At 45.4% G+C, this 18,857-nt stretch overlaps 1 long non-coding RNA gene across 1 annotated transcript in view; it reads left to right on the top strand.

Annotated features, from left to right (window-relative positions):
- Positions 1–259: 259 nt before the first annotated feature.
- The window catches only part of LOC137617348 (uncharacterized), a 48,904-nt gene continuing 30,306 nt past the window's right edge, over positions 260–18,857 (top strand). Inside the window, exon 1 of the long non-coding RNA XR_011039628.1 lies at positions 260–500. This is a non-coding gene — a long non-coding RNA (uncharacterized lncRNA). The remainder of the gene's footprint in view (positions 501–18,857) is intronic.

Here is an 18,857-nt window from a genome sequence, read left to right on the forward strand (position 1 = left end):
TAATTTCTATATTAGTAAAGACTACAAGATCAGAAGAAAATATAGATAGTAATTTTTATATTAGTAAAAACTACATGATCAAAAGAAAATATATAGTAATTCTTATATTAGTAAAGATTACAGGATCAGAAGAAAATATGTCACTAAATTGGTATTTTTAGTTGTTTTGGGGATTTTTTATGAGTTTTGGGGATTATTGGGTTGTTTTTTGGGGCTTATGGGTTGTTTTTGGCGATTTTCAGACTAACCCATCTGCTTAGTGGTATTCCGTGATAATAATCTTCTTGAAAGTTGAATGCCATCCAATGGTGCAAGGAAGTTCACATTGCCTCATATAATTATTATGGTCTTAATTATGGAGGAATTTCATAGATTTCAGGGAAATATTATCGTGGAAAAATCTAAAAGTGCAATACGAGCAGTAATTCACCAGAATCACCAGTGTCTAGTTGGCAACTTGTCAACTCCCACCAGACAGTGATTCAGCTTTGAATTTGAAGGTTAGTTTGTTGAATTTTCCAACATTTTAGGATATTTTACTCATATTGTGTTTTCCTTGCAGGTCTATTGATATCTGGTTTGTTTCTCTGAAAATTTATTGTAATAGAAAGGATGTACAGTAAAAGATCTTACTCCCCAAAGATCATGTTTGCCATACATCCTAGGCTAAGTCGCCTATCCTAACCTAACGTAGGTGGCGGAGTTCTAACTCCAGTCATGTCGTCGTAAGATTAAATTAATGTATTTTCCAATGATAATTTGAGAGGTTTATGACAAGAGAAACCTTTTTTTTTTTTTTTTTAATATTCTCCAGTGCCTATTCCAACTTGGTATCAATAAATCAAAATTTGTGTCCAAACAAAATTCAACCAGTCTCCCCTACATAATAAAGAGCTAGTTATCTGGGGTAGATATATGATACTTTAATTTCTAGCTAAATACATGAACCATACATTTTTCCTACTCGCTATCTTGTTTTATGAATTTCTGACCATGATTTTTGGGGCAAACCACCCATTCATGAGTTTTTGAAACCCCTTATATTAAGACAATTATGGGGGACCCCAGTAGGAGACCTGGGTTTTGTGGGCGGGGAAACGCCTAAAAACGATTCATTTGCAGCCTTGTTAATGGTCAGAAATGCAAAATAAACACTAGATAACCAGTTGGAAAAATATATGGTTCATGTAAGTGGCTGAAAATTGAAGTATCATGATTATCTAGGATTCACTTCACGTCCTTCTAATGAGTTTTGCTCTGCTGTGCGCTTGTGGAAAAAGGAAAACTGCAAACTGTATGTGCTGTACTGGCAAGCGGTAATGTTGAGCTGCTCTTGCAATCCCTGTGGCCCCTTATTTCGGAGGTTACTTTTTACTTTCGCATGGGTAACAATAGCTATATACTGAACGGAGAGCGTTTCCATACTAATCAAATGCCGACATAGATGAAATTACACTAAATTTTGAAATAGATTGTACTTTCCTTAAGTTTAAATCAAACTGAAGGGAAGGATGGAAAAAAAATGGCTGTTGTTGAACAACATCCGAGAACTTGTGCATAAATATTTGGAAGCTCCTAATTGGTTAGAAAAAGATAGGTAATGATTATGTCATACAAAAAACAGAAAAGCTGGCCAAAGCGAATGCAAGAAGCGCCTGCACAATTACCGCAGTAACTCGACATCAGTCTCCTAGGTGTAAACAATGGACTTAGAGTGAGAGGCAGACTTCACATTGTAATCGACCGATACGTAAGTTATTACGCCCCAGGCCCCATTAAACATAGAGAAAAATACTCAACCGATACGTAAGTTATTATGCTCCAGGCCCCATTAAACATAGAGAAAAATACGAATACTAGCCAGCACTCGTCCATTTCGTATAGCGAATTTCAGTTTCGCTAACAATGAAAGTATCATATATTCACCATCATACCCTGGGGAGAGGGTATTTTTCAATATTAAACTTACCCGATAATCATGTAGCTGTCAACTCCGTTGCCCGACAGAATTCTACGGAAGGGATACGCCAGCGATCGCTATACAAGAGGGGGGTGTACTCACAAGCGCCACCTTTGGCCAGGTACTGCAGTACTTCTTGTTGACACCACTTCAATTTTTCCTCTGTCGTGCTTCCGGCAAGACGTTCATGGATACGCTTAAAATTTTGGAGTCTTGTTCACGGTTTTTGGTGAAGTATTGCTCTAAGATTTCAGCTTTCGCTATTCAGGAAGTTTTATTATCAGCTTAGCTAGCTTTTGGAATTAATTTGATTATTTATGGTGACGAAGAGAGTATGAACTCTCTTTCACCTTTAAATGGCCGACCCTTCCCTTAGACGGAAGTGTTGGTGTCTAAGAGAGTATAGACTCTCTTTCTTAATACAAAAGTTATAATCTCTCCGCCTTTTATAGGCCTCTTCGATTAACTTCCTTTTTTTATAAATTTTCAATATTAAACTTACCCGATAATCATGTAGCTGTCAACTCCGTTGCCCGACAGAATTCTATGGAGGGATACGCCAGCTATCACAATACTAGAAGGGGGTGTACTTACCAGCGCCACCTGTGGCCAGGTACTCAAGTACTTCTTGTTGACACCTCCTCAATTATTCCTCTGTCGTGCTTCCGGCAAGACGTTCTGGGATACGCTTATGATCTTCGAGTTTGTTCACGGCTAATTGGTGAAGTATTCTCTCAGATTTCGGCTGTCGCATTACTGGAAACCTTCTTATATTAGCTAGATAGCTTTTATATAGTCCTGATTAACGGTTAACGATCTTTTGCTTGATTTTGGAAACCCCTTTGGCTAACTCTTTGGATTCAAGATGTCTGACATTTCGCAAGCCCCCTCCCATAGACGATGTAGGTCTTGCAATAGGCGTATTCCGAAGGCCTCGGTAGATCCTCACACCGCTTGTTCTGACTGTAGGGACAGGCCCTGTCAGTTAGAAAATCGATGTGAGGAATGCGCCGGACTTTCGGAACTGTAATTTGTCCGTCTTTTAAAATATTCATCTAAGTTAGAGAGAGGTAGAGTTAGGAGGAGTTCTTCTCACTCTTCAATGTTTTCCTCACCTCATGATCCCCTACCTTTTCCTACCCCTGTAGTGGCTACCCCCGAACCTACTGTTTGCCCTCCGCCTGATATGTCTGTTGTTTTGCGTGCTATTCAGGCCTTAGGCGATAAAGTAGAGTCAGTGGTAAGTGACCATAAGTCTCTGATGGCCGAAGTTAAGGAACTTAAGGTCAAGAGTGCAGTGGGTGGAGTTAGTGCCAGTGCTGTGACGAGTGCTAGTGTCAGTGCAGTGCCAAGTGCTAGTGTCAGTGCCAGTGTGGTGCGTGAGGATTCTTCTGTGCGAGCCAGTCGTCCTCCCAGTCCGGGACCTCTTGCAAGCTCCCATGCCCAGGGGAGAAGCAATGTCGAAGGGCATAAGGGTTCGGCAGGCCTTGTTAGGCGCACAGAAGTTTCCTCGGTGGTTGCGGGCGTGTCTTCCAAAGACCGTCACTCCCACCCGCAGACGATTGAGCCCGTCTTTTTCTCGTCCGCTGATCATCTGTCAGGGAAGAAACGTTGGTCTCAGGTCTCGAGACCACTTAAACGCAGAGTCCAGTCCGCGAGTGCTCAGCCAGGTTGCAGTCATTGGCTCAGCTCTGACTCGCCGCAGTCATCTGTCGACTGCACTCCGCCCAAGAGGAGTAAGGTTCTGCCACAACAGAGCTCGACTGTCGACCCTAAGTGGACTCTACTACAGTCCATGCAAGCACAGCTTTCGGACTTGATGCGTGAGTGTCGGGCTGAGAGTGTTGCTCCTCCGCCTCCGCCTACACTCCCTCCGCCTGCGCTCGCTCCGCCTGCGCTCGCTCCGCCTGCGCTTGCTCCGCCTGATCGCAGTACCACCTGCCAGGCGTACGATGTTGAGCCACGGTCTGAGTTTGCTGTTCCCAGTGGTGTTCAGCCTCCGTCTTCTTTAAGGCAACCTTTGCTATGGGATCAGGAGGATTATACCTCTCTTCCTCCGCCTCCCTTTGCTGCTCCACCAGTGGTGCAACTCTTGGCTGAGGTACAACAACCTCTCCCGTCCATGAGTCTGTCTCCTCAGCTCTCGCTGCAGCGAGCTCAACCATCCACAAGGCAAGCTCCACTACACCTTGGCCTTGTGCCTCAGGAGCCTCAGCTTGCGAGACATTTACCTTGTTCTGCGCAGCCTCAACCTCATTACGCTCCGCTCACACCACAGGAACAGGAACTTGCTACTCCGCTTCCACCAACCGCTCAGCAAGCGCAATCCTTGGGTTCAACCGCTCATGCTAGGAGTCAGCCTCCTCCACCCATGCGCCTTCCTTCTGCTTCGTCTGCTATTCAGCCTTTGCAGTGTGAGCCTCAGGTTCTCCCTCAACAGTTACTTGAAGAGGAAACCACTACTATTGTGCCTACTCGTTCTGACTCTGCTGTTCAGCATTCTTGTCCGATACCTTCGCTACACTCTGGTGATGAGGCGTCTGATGATGAGGAGGCACACCTGGATCCCTCATCAGACTTGGATGAATCCAAGCCTTCTCCACAGTCTATTGACTTTCGTAAGGTCTTGGTTCTGCTTAGGGAGGTTTACCCAGACCACTTTGTCTCTGCTATTCCCCGCTCTCCGCCATCTGAGTTTTCGCTGGGCTTACAACAAGCTAAGTCCTCCTATACTAAGCTAGTCCTAGCAAGGTCCTCTAAGAGAGCATTAAGGATCTTAGGGGAGTGGCTGCAGTCTAAGCAACACCTAGGCAAGACTTCTTTCATGTTCCCGCCGACCAAGCTCACTTCGAAAGCGAGCGTTTGGTATGCCACAGGAGAAGCACCAGGCTTGGGAGTACCTGCCTCTGCCCAGGCTGACTTCTCAAGTCTGGTGGACTCGCCTCGGAGAACTGCAATGAGGCGCTCTAAGGTTTGCTGGACCTTCTCAGACCTTGATCACTTACTGAAAGGACTGTTTAGAGCATTTGAGATGTTCAACTTTCTTGACTGGTGCCTGGGGGCCCTCAGCAAGAAGACCTCTCCTGCGGACAAGGATTCTGCCATGCTATTAATGTCCTGCATGGATAAGGCCATTAGGGATGGATCTGGTGAGATTGCGTCGATGTTTGTATCAGGGGTTTTGAAGAAAAGGGAACAGCTGTGTACCTTCCTTTCCTCCAGCATTACACCTTGCCAAAGGTCACAACTCCTTTTTGCTCCGCTCTCGAAGTTCCTCTTCCCTGAAGAGCTGGTTAAGGACTTGTCTGCTGCCCTGATACAAAAGGACACACACGATCTTGTAGCCTCATCGGCTCGTAAGTCTAAGGTTACTACCTCAGTCCCCAAGACTTATCGCTCACCAGTGGCTGATACCCCTGCGACGAGGTTCATACCGCCCTTTCGTGGTAGAGCCCCCAGCCGAGGAAGCTCCCGTCCAGACTCTTTCAGGAGCAAGTCCAGGAAAGGCTCCAGGACATCTAAAGGTAAACACTGACTCTCCGCATCTCCAGACAGCAGTAGGAGCCAGGCTCAAGATCTTCTGGCGAGCCTGGGAGAAGAGAGGTGCAGACGCCCAGTCTGTCAGTTGGCTGAGGAACGGTTACAGGATTCCATTCTGCCTCAAACCACCTCTGACCACATCACCCATCAACCTCTCTCCCAACTACAAAGAAGAGGACAAGAGGCTAGCATTGCACCAGGAGGTGTCGCTACTTGTGCAGAAGAAGGCAGTGGTTATAGTCCGGGACCATCAATCCCCGGGCTTCTACAACCGTCTCTTTCTTGTGGCCAAGAAGACAGGAGGTTGGAGACCGGTGCTGGACGTCAGCGCGCTCAACGCGTATGTCACCAAGCAGACGTTCACGATGGAGAAGACGAAGTCGGTCTTAGCAGCGGTCAGGCAGGAGGACTGGATGGTCTCGTTGGACTTGAAAGATGCCTACTTTCACGTTCCTATTCATCCAGACTCCCACCCTTTCCTGAGATTCGTTTTCGGAAAGGTTGTCTACCAATTCCAAGCCCTGTGTTTTGGCCTAAGCACAGCTCCTATGGTCTTTACTCATCTGATGAGGAATATAGCAAAATTCCTACACTTATCGGACATCAGAGCCTCCCTCTACTTGGACGACTGGCTGTTGAGAGCCTCCACGAGTCGTCGCTGTCTGGAGAATCTCAATTGGACTTTAGACTTAATCAGAGAACTGGGTCTATTAGTCAACATAGAAAAGTCTCAACTCATTCCCTCCCAATCCATTGTGTACCTGGGAATGGAGATTCGGAGTCAGGATTTTCGGGCTTTTCCTTCGGCCCCCAGGATAAGCCAAGCCCTAGAGTGCATCATGAGCATGCTGAAGAGGAGCAGTTGCTCGGTGAGACAGTGGATGAGTCTCACAGGGACCCTTTCATCACTGGCCCTGTTCGTCGAGCTAGGGAGACTCCACCTCCGCCCTCTTCAATTCCATCTTGCAGCTCATTGGGACAAGGGTTCGACTCTCGAAGCAGTCTCTATCCCAATTACCCAAGAGATGAAGACCACTCTCCTGTGGTGGAAGCACAACCTCCTTCTCAGGGAGGGTCTATCGTTGGCTATTCAGACCCCCAATCTTCATCTCTTCTCAGATGCATCGGACTCGGGCTGGGGTGCGACCTTGAACGGACGGGAATGCTCGGGAACGTGGAACGAAGAACAGGGATTACTCCACATCAACTGCAAGGAGCTACTAGCAGTTCATTTAGCCCTGTTGAACTTCAAGTCCCTCCTGCTAGGCAAAGTGGTGGAGGTGAACTCAGACAATACCACAGCCTTGGCTTACATCTCCAAGCAAGGAGGGACCCATTCGAGGAGCCTATACGAGATCGCAAGGGACCTCCTCATTTGGTCAAGAGGTCTAAACCTCACTCTGGTCACGAGGTTCATTCAGGGCGATATGAACGTCTCAGCAGATCGCCTAAGCAGAAGGAATCAGGTCATTCCCACGGAATGGACCCTCCACAAGAGTGTGTGCAACAGACTTTGGACCTTGTGGGGTCAGCCTACCATAGATCTGTTTGCCACCTCCATAACCAAGAGACTTCCGCTGTACTGTTCCCCTGTTCCAGACCCTGCAGCAGTTCATGTGGATGCTTTTCTACTGAACTGGTCCCATCTCGACCTGTACGCATTCCCACCGTTCAAGATAATAAACAAAGTTCTGCAGAAATTCCTCTCGCACGAAGGGACACGGCTGACGCTGGTTGCTCCTCTTTGGCCTGCAAGAGAATGGTTCACAGAGGTACTTCAATGGCTAGTCGACATCCCCAGGACTCTACCTCTAAGAGTGGACCTTCTACGTCAACCTCGCGTAGACAGGTTGCACCCAAACCTCCACGCTCTTCGGCTGACTGCCTTCAGACTGTCGAAAGATTCGCTAGAGCTAGAGGCTTTTCGAAGGAGGCAGCCAGTGCGATTGCCAGAGCGAGAAGGGTTTCCACTCGTAGAGTCTACCAGTCTAAGTGGGAGGTCTTCCGAAGCTGGTGTAGAGCCAATTCAATATCCTCTACCAATACCTCTGTGACCCAAATAGCTGACTTCCTTCTACATCTTAGGAATGAGAGATCCCTTTCAGCCCCTACGATTAAAGGATATAGGAGTATGTTGGCTTCAGTTCTCCGCCACAGAGGTTTGGACCTTTCTTCCAACAAGGACCTTCAAGACATTCTTAAGTCTTTTGAGACGTCTAAAGAGCGTCGTCTATCCACTCCAGGCTGGAACCTAGACGTAGTCTTAAGGTTCCTTATGTCTCCTAGGTTCGAACCTCTCCAGTCAGCTTCCTTCAAGGACCTTACCCTCAAGACTCTCTTTCTCGTCTGCCTTGCAACAGCTAAGAGAGTCAGTGAGGTTCATGCCTTCAGCAAGAACATTGGTTTCACGACCGAATCTGCAACATGTTCTTTTCAGCTTGGATTCCTAGCAAAGAACGAACTTCCTTCACGTCCTTGGCCTAGATCGTTTGAAATACCTAGCCTCTCCAACATGGTAGGTAACGAACTAGAGAGAGTTCTTTGCCCTGTCAGAGCTCTCAAATTTTATCTTAAGAGGTCTAAACCTCTTCGAGGACAGTCAGAAGCCTTATGGTGTGCCATCAAGAAACCTTCGAGGCCCATGTCCAAGAATGGGGTTTCATATTATATAAGGCTTCTGATTAGAGAAGCCCACTCTCACTTAAAGGAGGAAGACCTTGCATTGCTGAAGGTAAGGACCCACGAAGTAAGAGCCGTAGCTACTTCGATGGCCTTTAATAAAAACCGTTCTCTGCAGAGCATAATGGATGCAACCTATTGGAGGAGCAAGTCAGTGTTTGCATCATTTTATCTGAAAGATGTCCAGTCTCTTTACGAGAACTGCTACACCCTGGGACCATTCGTAGCAGCGAGTGCAGTAGTAGGTGAGGGCTCAGCCACTACATTCCCTTAATCCCATAACCTTTTTTAACCTTTCTCTTGAATGCTTTTATTGTTGTTTTTATGGTTGTTACGGTAGGCTAAGAAGCCTTCCGCATCCTTTTGATTTGGCGGGTGGTCTATTCATTCTTGAGAAGCGCCTGGGTTAGAGGTTTTGTAGAGGTCCTTTAGTAGGGGTTGCAACCCCATATACTTTGGCACCTTTGGGTTGATTCAGCCTCCAAGAGGAACGCTGCGCTCAGTAAGGAAGACGAACTTAAAAAAGAGGCAGAGTAACGGTTCAATTCGACTTCCTTACCAGGTACTTATTATTTCATTGTTATTTGAGATAACTGTTATATGAAATATGGGATACTTAGCTATCCTTTAATCTTGTACACTGGTTTTCACCCACCCCCCTGGGTGTGAATCAGCTACATGATTATCGGGTAAGTTTAATATTGAAAAATGTTATTTTTATTAGTAAAATAAATTTTTGAATATACTTACCCGATAATCATGATTTAATCGACCCTCCCTTCCTCCCCAGAGAGAACCAGTGGACCGAGGAATAATTGAGGAGGTGTCAACAAGAAGTACTTGAGTACCTGGCCACAGGTGGCGCTGGTAAGTACACCCCCTTCTAGTATTGTGATAGCTGGCGTATCCCTCCATAGAATTCTGTCGGGCAACGGAGTTGACAGCTACATGATTATCGGGTAAGTATATTCAAAAATTTATTTTACTAATAAAAATAACATTTTATTAAAATTAATTTTTATATTTGTTTATATTCGACCTTTCCTAATAGTAGGCGGTCTTTTCTTGTACCGAAGTTAATTAACATTGAGCCCGTCATTTCGGTTTTACCTGTTAACATATGCTATTTTAATGTTTTTGAAAGAATTTCTTTGATAGTCTCGTACTGTTTCAAAGTTGAACTAACGTTTTGTTTTGTCTCTGCAGTTGTTGACGTTCAGAACGTTCAACTTGCGCTCTATCGTTACGATAGAGAGAGAATTTTCACGGTGTCACGTTGCAGTAAGAGTAAACCGTTTATAGCGTTTTGTTCATTCTTTCTTAGCTTAATGGTTTTAATTCTAATAAAGGAACTTTTTATTTGGGAAATCTTTCAGTTTTTTTCCTTTAACAATAATATGTTTTAACGAGTATATATGATTGGGCTCTTCTCTCAGGTTCTAAGTCAAGAGAGAGAGAGAGAGAGAGAGATAGAGACGGAGGGAGAGAGAGCTGGATAAACGTTTCGTTCAAGCGAGTAACGTTGTTATCGTTTTTGCTCTTCTCCCTAGTCTCTTTAGGGGAAGAAGGTAAACGTTTCTAGAGTTTATTCTTGTTCTCAAGCTTTATGCGGTGAGAGATTTTAAACGTAGTTTATTTGATCTAGTGTTTAGTCTCTTTCCAGCCACTGAATTATTTATCCTTCATTAGATTTTTCTGTTACATTGTAATTCTGTTTTCGCAATTACTAACTTTTAAGGAAGGATAGAATTGCGTGTTTCAGGATCAAACCACTTAAAGTTTCGAGTTCAGTGAAATAAGTGCAAACAGAAATTCAAAAGTGATAAGTGATTAGCGCAAAGTGTGTCAGTGTTGTGCGTGAGGGTACTTCTGTGCGTGCCAGTCGTCCTCCCAGTCCGGGACCTCTTGTAAGCTCCCAAGCCCAGGGGAGAAGCAATGTCGAAGGGCAAAAGGGTTCGGCAGGCCTTGATCGGCGCACAGAAGTATCCTCGGTGGTTGCGGGCGTGTCTTACAGAGACCGTCACTCCCACCCGCAGACGATTGAGCCCTTATTTTACTCGTCTGCAGAAGAAATTTCGGGGAGAAAACGCTGGACTCAGGTCTCAAGACCTCTTAAACGTAAAGTCCAGACCTCTAGAGTTCAACAACCCGGATGCAGTCATTGGGTTAGCTCTGACTCTCCGCAGTCATCAGGTGACTGCACACCTCCTAAGAGAGGTAAGGTGATGCCGCAACAGACCTCATCTTCTGTTAAGGCTTTGCCTCAGCAGACCTTAGCGTCTGCCGACCCCAAGATGACTTTGCTGCAGTCCATGCAGTCACAGCTTGCGGTCTTAATGCGTGAGTGTCAGGCTGAGAAGGTTACACCTCCTCCTGCGATCGCTCCGCCTCTCCGCAGTCCAGTCTGCCAGGCGTACGATGTTGAGGTTCCTCAGGATACCTTACCGCGTACTGAGTTGCCAGTTACCAGCGGTGTGCAGCAACCTCCGCCTTCCTTAAGGCAACCTCAGCAATGGGAGCAGGAATCTTATGCCTTACTTCCTCCGCTTCCGCTTGCGGTTCCACCAGCGAGGCAACAATCTCTTGAGGTACGACAACCTCTTCCATCAATGAGGCAGCCACCTCAGCACTCGCTGCAGCGACCTCAACCCTCCTCAAAGCGAGACAAGAACTGCGTTCTGCGCAGCCGCTACCTCAACTCTCGCAGCTCACACCTCAGGAACCTCAACTCGTTCCTCAGGAACCTGCTACTGCGCATCCGCAACCCTTACAGCAAGCGCAACTCTTGAGGCAGCAACCTCATGCTATGAGTCAGCCACCTCAACGCATGCATCTGCCACTTTCTCCTCAACTTGAGCCTCTTCCCATTCAACTTGGAAATAACAAATGACAATAATAACACCTCATTACTTTCATAACTTGCATTTGTAATCATATACATGTATGCCTACACAAACATTATGATAATGGAGGTTATTTGTATTACTTAATATAAAAATATATATGTATTCCTTGCAATATATTTTTAACAAAATCGCAAATATGGCAAAAATATCTTCAAAACAAAAATGAATCATGAGTTATGAATGTAAGGTAAATATTATGTTGATATTAAAACCCCATGCAAGCATGCATGAAGTTATGCAGTGTTGCCAACAGGGCGAGTTTCCCTTTCCTGAGGTGAAGTAGATTATAGTACATTTAGTGCAGCTTAATTCTACGATTATCATGCCGTAAATCAATTCCCTCGGCACGTGCACTTTCAATGGACAGTAATGCGATATTACTCACTCTAGCACTGGTCATGGAATTTCTGAGAAATGTTACACGCCATGCAACACGCTCTGCTTACCTTACAGCATGCTCTACATACAGCATGCTCTGCATACAGCATGCTCTGCATACAGCATGCTCTGCATACAGCATGCTCTGCATACAGCATGCTCTACATACAGCATGCTCTGCATACAGCATGCTCTGCATACAGCATGCTCTGCATACAGCATGCTCTGCATACAGCATGCTCTGCATACAGCATGCTCTGCATACAGCATGCTCTGCATACAACATGCTCTGCATACCTTACCGCATGCTTCTCAGTCATACATCTTTGGTTGTTGCCAACTCACTAGACTGTCAAGCAGTTTCATAACGTTGCCTTCTAGTCTGCTGCTTTTGCACCAGTGAAACCCTCACTGAGAGAACTTAGCTTTTCTCGGATATGGTCCCTGTAGATGAGAAAGTGCTTTTCTCCCTCCTTCTGATATTCCCTTGAGGACTCTGTCATTTGGAGAGGAGCCTTTAGCTGCGTAGCCTCCTATGGACTTTTATTTAAGCATAACATGCTTCCAGGGAAGGTAATGGTTCCACTTCAGTCGCTAACCCCGTCTGTTACCACACCTGCTCCCATAGACCTTGAGCTGTGTTGCAAGACATGCAGTCCAAGCTTAGTCCTTGTTAGAGGATTTTTTGTTTACGGAGTCAGTGTGTCACTGGGAAGACGTTCAACAACCAGCAGAAGTGACTTGTTGTGACGCAGTGCGGCAACCTCAGCAACCCGATAAGGAGTTGTCTGTACGACCCAGACAGTCTAGACAGCTTCGGGTTGTCACGGTACTTCCTCGCTTCCCCATGGTTGACAGTTCACAGACTGTGCAGCAGTACCATGATCTTGTGTCCGGCTCCGTCAGACGACTGGCTTTTAAGAGCTCCCACAAGTCGTCGCTGTCTGGAGATTCTCAGATGGACTATGGATCTGACCAAGGAACTGGGCCTCCTGGTCAATTTTGAGGAGTCTCAGCTCGTCCCATCCCAGACCATTGTCTCCCTGGGTATGGATCTTCAGAGTCGAGCTTTTCGGGCTTTTCCGTCGGCCCCAAGGATCTTCCAAGCCCTAGAATGCATCCAGAGCATGCTGAGAAGGAACCGATGCTCAGTCAGGTAGTGGATGAGTCTAACAGGGACACTTTCATCGCTGGCCCTGTTCATCGTGTTAGGGAGACTCCACCTCCCCCCCTTCAGTATCATCTAGCTGCTCACTGGATAAAGGACATGACGCTAGAGACGGTCTCAGTTCCTGTTTCCGAAGAGAGGAGGTCTTCTCTCGCGTGGTGTAAGAACAGCTTTCTTCTCAAGGAAGTCTACCTTTGGCTGTTCAGAAACCCGACCGCCGTCTCCTCTCGGACGCATCAGACACGGGCTGGGGTGCGACTTTGGACGGACAGGAATGCTCGGGAACATGGAATCAGGAGCAAAGGACACTTCACATCAATTGCAAGGAGTTGTTGGCGGTTCTTCTGGCCTTGATAAACTTCAAGTCCCTCCAGCTTAACAAAGTGGTGGAGGTGGACTCTGACAACACCACAGCCCTGGCTTACATCTTCAAGCAGGGAGGGACTCTTTCGTGAAGTTGTTCTAGATCGCAAGGGACCTCCTCATCTGGTCTAAAGATCGAAAGCTCACGCTGGTAACGAGGTTCATTCAGGGCGGTATGAATGTCATGGCAGATCACCTCAGCCGGAAGGGTCAGGTCATCCCCACAGAGTGGACCCTTCACAAGAATGTTTGCAGCAGACTTTGGGCCCTGTGGGGTCAGCCAACCATAGATCTGTTCGCTACCTCGATAACCTAGAGACTCCTGTTGTATTGTTCTCCGATTCCAGACCCAGCAGCAGTTCACGTGGATGCTTTTCTGCTGGATTGGTTCCATCTCGACCTGTATGCATTCCCGCCGTTCAAGATTGTCAACAGGGTACTTCAGAAGTTCTCCTCTCGCAAAGGGACACGGCTGACGTTGGTTGGCTCCGCTCTGGCCCGCGAGAGAATGGTTCTTAGAGGTACTGCAATGGCTGGTCGACATTCCCAGGACTCTTCCTCTAGGAGTGAACCTTCTACGTCTACCTCACGTAAAGAAGGTACACCCAAACCTCCACGCTCTTCGTCTGACTGCCTTCAGACTTTCGAAAGACTCTCAAGAGCTAGGGGCTTTTCTAAGGAGGCAGCCAGAGCGATTGCCAAAGCAAGGAGAACATCCACTCTCAGAATCTATCAGTCTCAAGGGGAAGTCTTCCGTAGCTGGTACAAGACCAATGCAGTTTCCTCAACCAGTACCACTGTAACCCAGATTGCTGACTTCCTGTTATATCTAAGGAAAGTAAGATCCCTTTCAGCTCTTACGATCAAGGGTTACAGAAGTATGTTGGCAGCGGTTTTTCGCCACAGAGGCTTGGATCTTTCCACCAACAAAGATCTACAGGACCTCCCTAGGTCTTTTGAGACCTCAAAGGAACGTCGGTTGTCCACTCCAGGCTGGAATCTAGACGTGGTCCTAAGGTTCCTTATGTCATCAAGATTTGAACCTCTCCAATCAGCCTCTTTTTAGGACCTCACATTAAAAACTCTTTTCCTCGTGTGCTTGACAACAGCTAAAAGAGTAAGTGAGATCCACGCCTTCAGCAGGATCATTGTTTTCACATCTGAAACGGCTACATGTTCCTTGCAGCTCGGTTTTTGCTAAACGAGCTTCCTTCACGTCCTTGGCCTAAGTCGTTCGAGATCCCAAGCCTGTCCAACTTGGTGGGGAATGAACTGGAGAGAGTACTTTGCCCAGTTAGAGCTCTTAGGTACTATCTAAAAAGGTCTTAACCTTTACGAGGACAATCAGAAGCCTTATGGTGTGCTATCAAGAAACCTTCTTTTCCAAGTTCTAAGAACTCAGTTTCTTACTATTCAGGCTTCTGATTAGGGAAGCACATTCTCATCTGAAGGAAGAAGACCTTGCTTTGCTGAAGGTAAGGACACATGAAGTGGGAGCTGTGGCTACTTCAGTGGCCTTCAAACAGAGCCATTCTCTGCAGAGTGTTATGGATGCAACCTATTGGAGAAGCAAGTCAGTGTTCGCATCATTCTATCTCAAAGATGTCCAGTCTCTTTACGAGTACTGCTACACCCTGGGACCATTCGTAGCAACGAATGCAGTAGTAGGCGAGGGCTCAGCCACTACATTCCCATAATCCCATAACCTTTTAACCTTTCTCTTGAATACTTTTTATGGGTTGTACGGTCGGCTAAGAAGCCTTCCACATCCTTGTTGATTTGGCGGGTGGTCAATTCTTTCTTGAGAAGCGCCGAGGTTAAAGGTTGTGATGAGGTCCTTTAGTATGGGTTGCAGCCCTTGATACTTCAGCACCTTAGAGTTGTTCAGCCTCCTAAGAGGAACGCTGCGCTCAGTAAGGAAGACGAACTTATTTAAGGCAGAGTAATGGCTCAAGTCGACTTCCTTACCAGGTACTTGTAATTTCATTGTTATTTTGAATAACTGATAATATGAAATACGGGATACTTAGCTTCTTGATATACATGTACACTGGTTTTCACCCACCTCCCTGGGTGTGAATCAGCTACATGATTATCGGGTAAGTTTAATATTGAAAAATGTTATTTTCATTAGTAAAATAAATTTTTGAATATACTTACCCGATAATCATGATTTAATTGACCCACCCTTCCTCCCCATAGAACCAGTGGACCGAGGAAAAATTGAAGTGGTGTCAACAAGAAGTACTGCAGTACCTGGCCACAGGTGGCGCTTGTGAGTACACCCCCCTCTTGTATAGCGATCGCTGGCGTATCCCTTCCGTAGAATTCTGTCGGGCAACGGAGTTGACAGCTACATGATTATCGGGTAAGTATATTCAAAAATTTATTTTACTAATGAAAATAACATTTTTGTGCGTACGTATCTATCTAAATGTTTAGACAATTTGACGGGTCACGTAAACTTGTTATGTACTATAGTCACTAGCAATCTTTTTAAGTAGGCAAGCCAAACTGTAATTTTGGTATCGATCAACAAGCCATTTTCAATTGGAATTTTTTTTTCTTTTTTTTTTCTTCATACATATGTAACCACCTGCAGTTCTGTTACTCATAAATTGATTCATTTTATATTTTATTAATAGCTATTCTTCATCAGTTGATCATATATCGCCATTTATTCACTGAATCCTCCTTCGTCACACCTACTGACCTCATAGGCTATCTTCTTTTAATGAATCCATACATCTCCTCTTGGCCCTTCCTCTTGTTCTTCTACTTGGTGGCTCCACGCTTAGCATCCTTCTCCCGACATACTCTTCCTCCCTTCTCTTCCCGTGCCCAAACCACCGAAGTATTCCTTCCCTTGCTTTCTTTTCAAACTTATTTAGGCCTAAATGTGCAATTCCCTTAAGTTATTAATTTCTGATATCCTTCCTTGTTACCCCCTATGAAAACCCCAATATTTTAATTTCTGCAACTTCCATCTCTGGTTTTTAGTTGATGGTACGGTCTCTAAACAGTACAGCATAGCTGGTCTTCCCACTTATTGATAGCTGTTCATGAATGCTTAATATACACTTGGAGGCTGGTTAGTAATATGCTATTTTTTCTGCTCAATTTTAATTGCATTGTCTATACTGTCCAGTTAACAAGAATATCTAGCATGACATCTGGATAATACGTAAGAAATTAACATTAAAGAATATGAAATTGTTCCTACGCGAATACAAACCCTCATCATTTATATGGATATACAGTGTTGCTGATTTTCTACGACCAAAACTAAAGAAATCCTGTAAGCCTAGCAACATTTTATGGTTGACCTCTGGACCCATCCATGCTGGGTAGCGGTGTCAGACTTTGTGGCTCTGTTCCCACTTTACTCTTGGTCGGAGCTTCGGATGTCTGCTACTTGACCGCTATCCACGTTGTGCTTTTGTGCTTTCTCTTCTTCAGTGATGGGGATTATGAGTACTTCTCAAGTGTGTATATGGTCATGCCCCGGCCTTGAAGGCCACCCTTTCAGTACCTTTATGAGTTGGGTGGAGGTTGATACACATCCTTTATTTCTAGGGTGTCATGGTAAGGGATGATCGATCAACTCCCCATGTGAATTTTGTTGGGAGTGATTGTCCTCCTTATGAGAAAAGTACGGCAGTCGTTACAGGAAGAAAGCTGACCGTTTCCATTCTGCTTCTTCATCCACATAGGGAAAAAGCAGAATCCTTCTCTTCTGGGTCCTGATTGTTCTCTGTCTGATCCTTCACTATTAGAGCTTCCAGTGGCTCCGGTAACAAAGGATGGCAACCATATGTTCCAGCACGAGTTTGTTTGTGTGTTATCTCAGACTGTGCTCAATGAAGTGGAGAATCCACGCAGTGATTATGATTCATTGGCTTTAGCTCATAATCAGCCAGAAAAGGATTTTTTATTGGAGCCATTAATTTCACCGGATATTTTACTTAACTATACAAACAAGAGTTCTTTATTCATACTTGTCCTGCCATCACTTGAACCCCTGTAAGTCCTACCTGCAATGAAAAGTGAGGAATTTCAATGGATGAGTGTACAACCTGGGTGATTGGTATACTCCCTGCTACCCCCACTACAGTAACTAGCGGAGGGTCGTTATCACCTTGCGTAAAAGTTTATGGCTAGATTCCAGCTACGCTGAAATTTACTGTATATCCATAGTAAAGAACTCAGGTTTGTATAGTTAAGAAAAATATGAATTATTTCCAAATACTGTACAGTAGTTCATTGAGGAATTGCAGGCAGGTCCTCTCCAGTGTTCCAGCTTAACCCGCTCACCCTCCGTGGTAAGTGTGCATGCTGAGTTCGCTCATGAATATCATCCAACCTAAGAGGGGGCCGTTTCTCTCGTCAGCTCGAGAGGGCGTCTTCAGTAGAGTTTTCATCTCCTTAAGCTCCTCGTAAACGAGTTTGCGAGTCCTTGCCTCTTAGCTCTAGCTAATTAGAGCACCCTGGTAATTGTGGCCATCAACTCCCTGGAGTCAAAGCCACTTCTCACTGTGCCCATCAGATACAATGAGTCTCATGAGTGCGAAGCCCTTTGTGGTTCCTCGGGCGTCTGCTTCTTCAGGAATATCATTGGTTTGGTCTATCGAATGTGAGCTATGGCAGCGAGCATTCCAACCAAACTAACATTGCCTTGCTTGTCTCCAGCCGAGCACTTGCATCCGAGGGGCGTATGAAATGCAGCTCTGAACTTACCACAAATGCTCTTGTGAATGTTCACACCACTGTTCACTATGCTTTGGGTCGCGAACAAGGAGATCCCAGCTTTGGTGTTTGGGCACACTTGCGTGTAGTTTGGCCACGAGCTTCTGTACCTGATGCGGGCCTTGTTCCTTGTCCTGGCGTGCGGATAAGCAGTAGTTTGCCAACTGGAGAGGACTGATCTTGTGACAGGTTCCCTCGTGAACATTCCCCGCCAGTAGCTCTTTCGATTGCCCCTCAATAGCCTTAAAACTTCCTTCACTTCAAAGCCTCGGGCACAGAAGGATTCAAACAGCACCATGTGACAGTCTTTTTTTACCTTGAAAAGGCATATGATACCACATGGAGATATGGTATACTTAAAATATGGTATACTTGAATTGGGATTGAGAGCAAAGCTGCCCCTATTTATTCAGTCATTTCTTTCACATAGAGTTTTTCAAGTGAGAGTGGGGGAAACTCTATCAGAGAGTAAATGTTAGGAAGGAGTTCCTCAGGGTAGTTTGCTGAGTGTAACCCTGTTTGCACTAGCAATTATTGCTAATGGGATATCCTCAGCCATTCCCCGGGATGCTCTCTCAACATTATTTGTGGATGATCTCTCCATATCATTTGCTGAGAGAAAACTACAACTCTCAATTGACAAAATTATCCAGTGGGCCGATATGAATGGATTTAAGTTCTTGACAAGTAAAACTACTATTGTACATTTCTGTCGTATCCGGGGAGCACATCCAGACCCGGATATATACATTAAAGGTCAACGGATCCCATGTGTAGGGGAAGCTAATTTTTTAGGTTTGATATTTGATTGTAGACTTACATGGGTTTCTCACCTAAAAGCGTTAAAAGGGGCTCTGTATCTTTTAAAAGTATTGTCCCATACATCATGGGGGCAGACTGCAATACTGTACTATTTTAAAATTATACAAGGCCTTGATTTTTTCCAAAATTAGTTATGGATGTGAAATATACTCCTCAGCCACCCCAAGCTGATTAAAGATATTAGATTCAATACATCATGCCGATATTAGATTGTCCACAGGAGCGTTTAGAACCTCGCCTATCCCAAGTCTCCATGTTGATGATGGAGAGTTACCTCTAGGCCTTTACCAAATGT

This window comes from Palaemon carinicauda, chromosome 23 (assembly GCF_036898095.1).
Source record: "Palaemon carinicauda isolate YSFRI2023 chromosome 23, ASM3689809v2, whole genome shotgun sequence".
In the NCBI taxonomy this organism is placed as follows: Eukaryota; Metazoa; Arthropoda; class Malacostraca; order Decapoda; family Palaemonidae; genus Palaemon; species Palaemon carinicauda.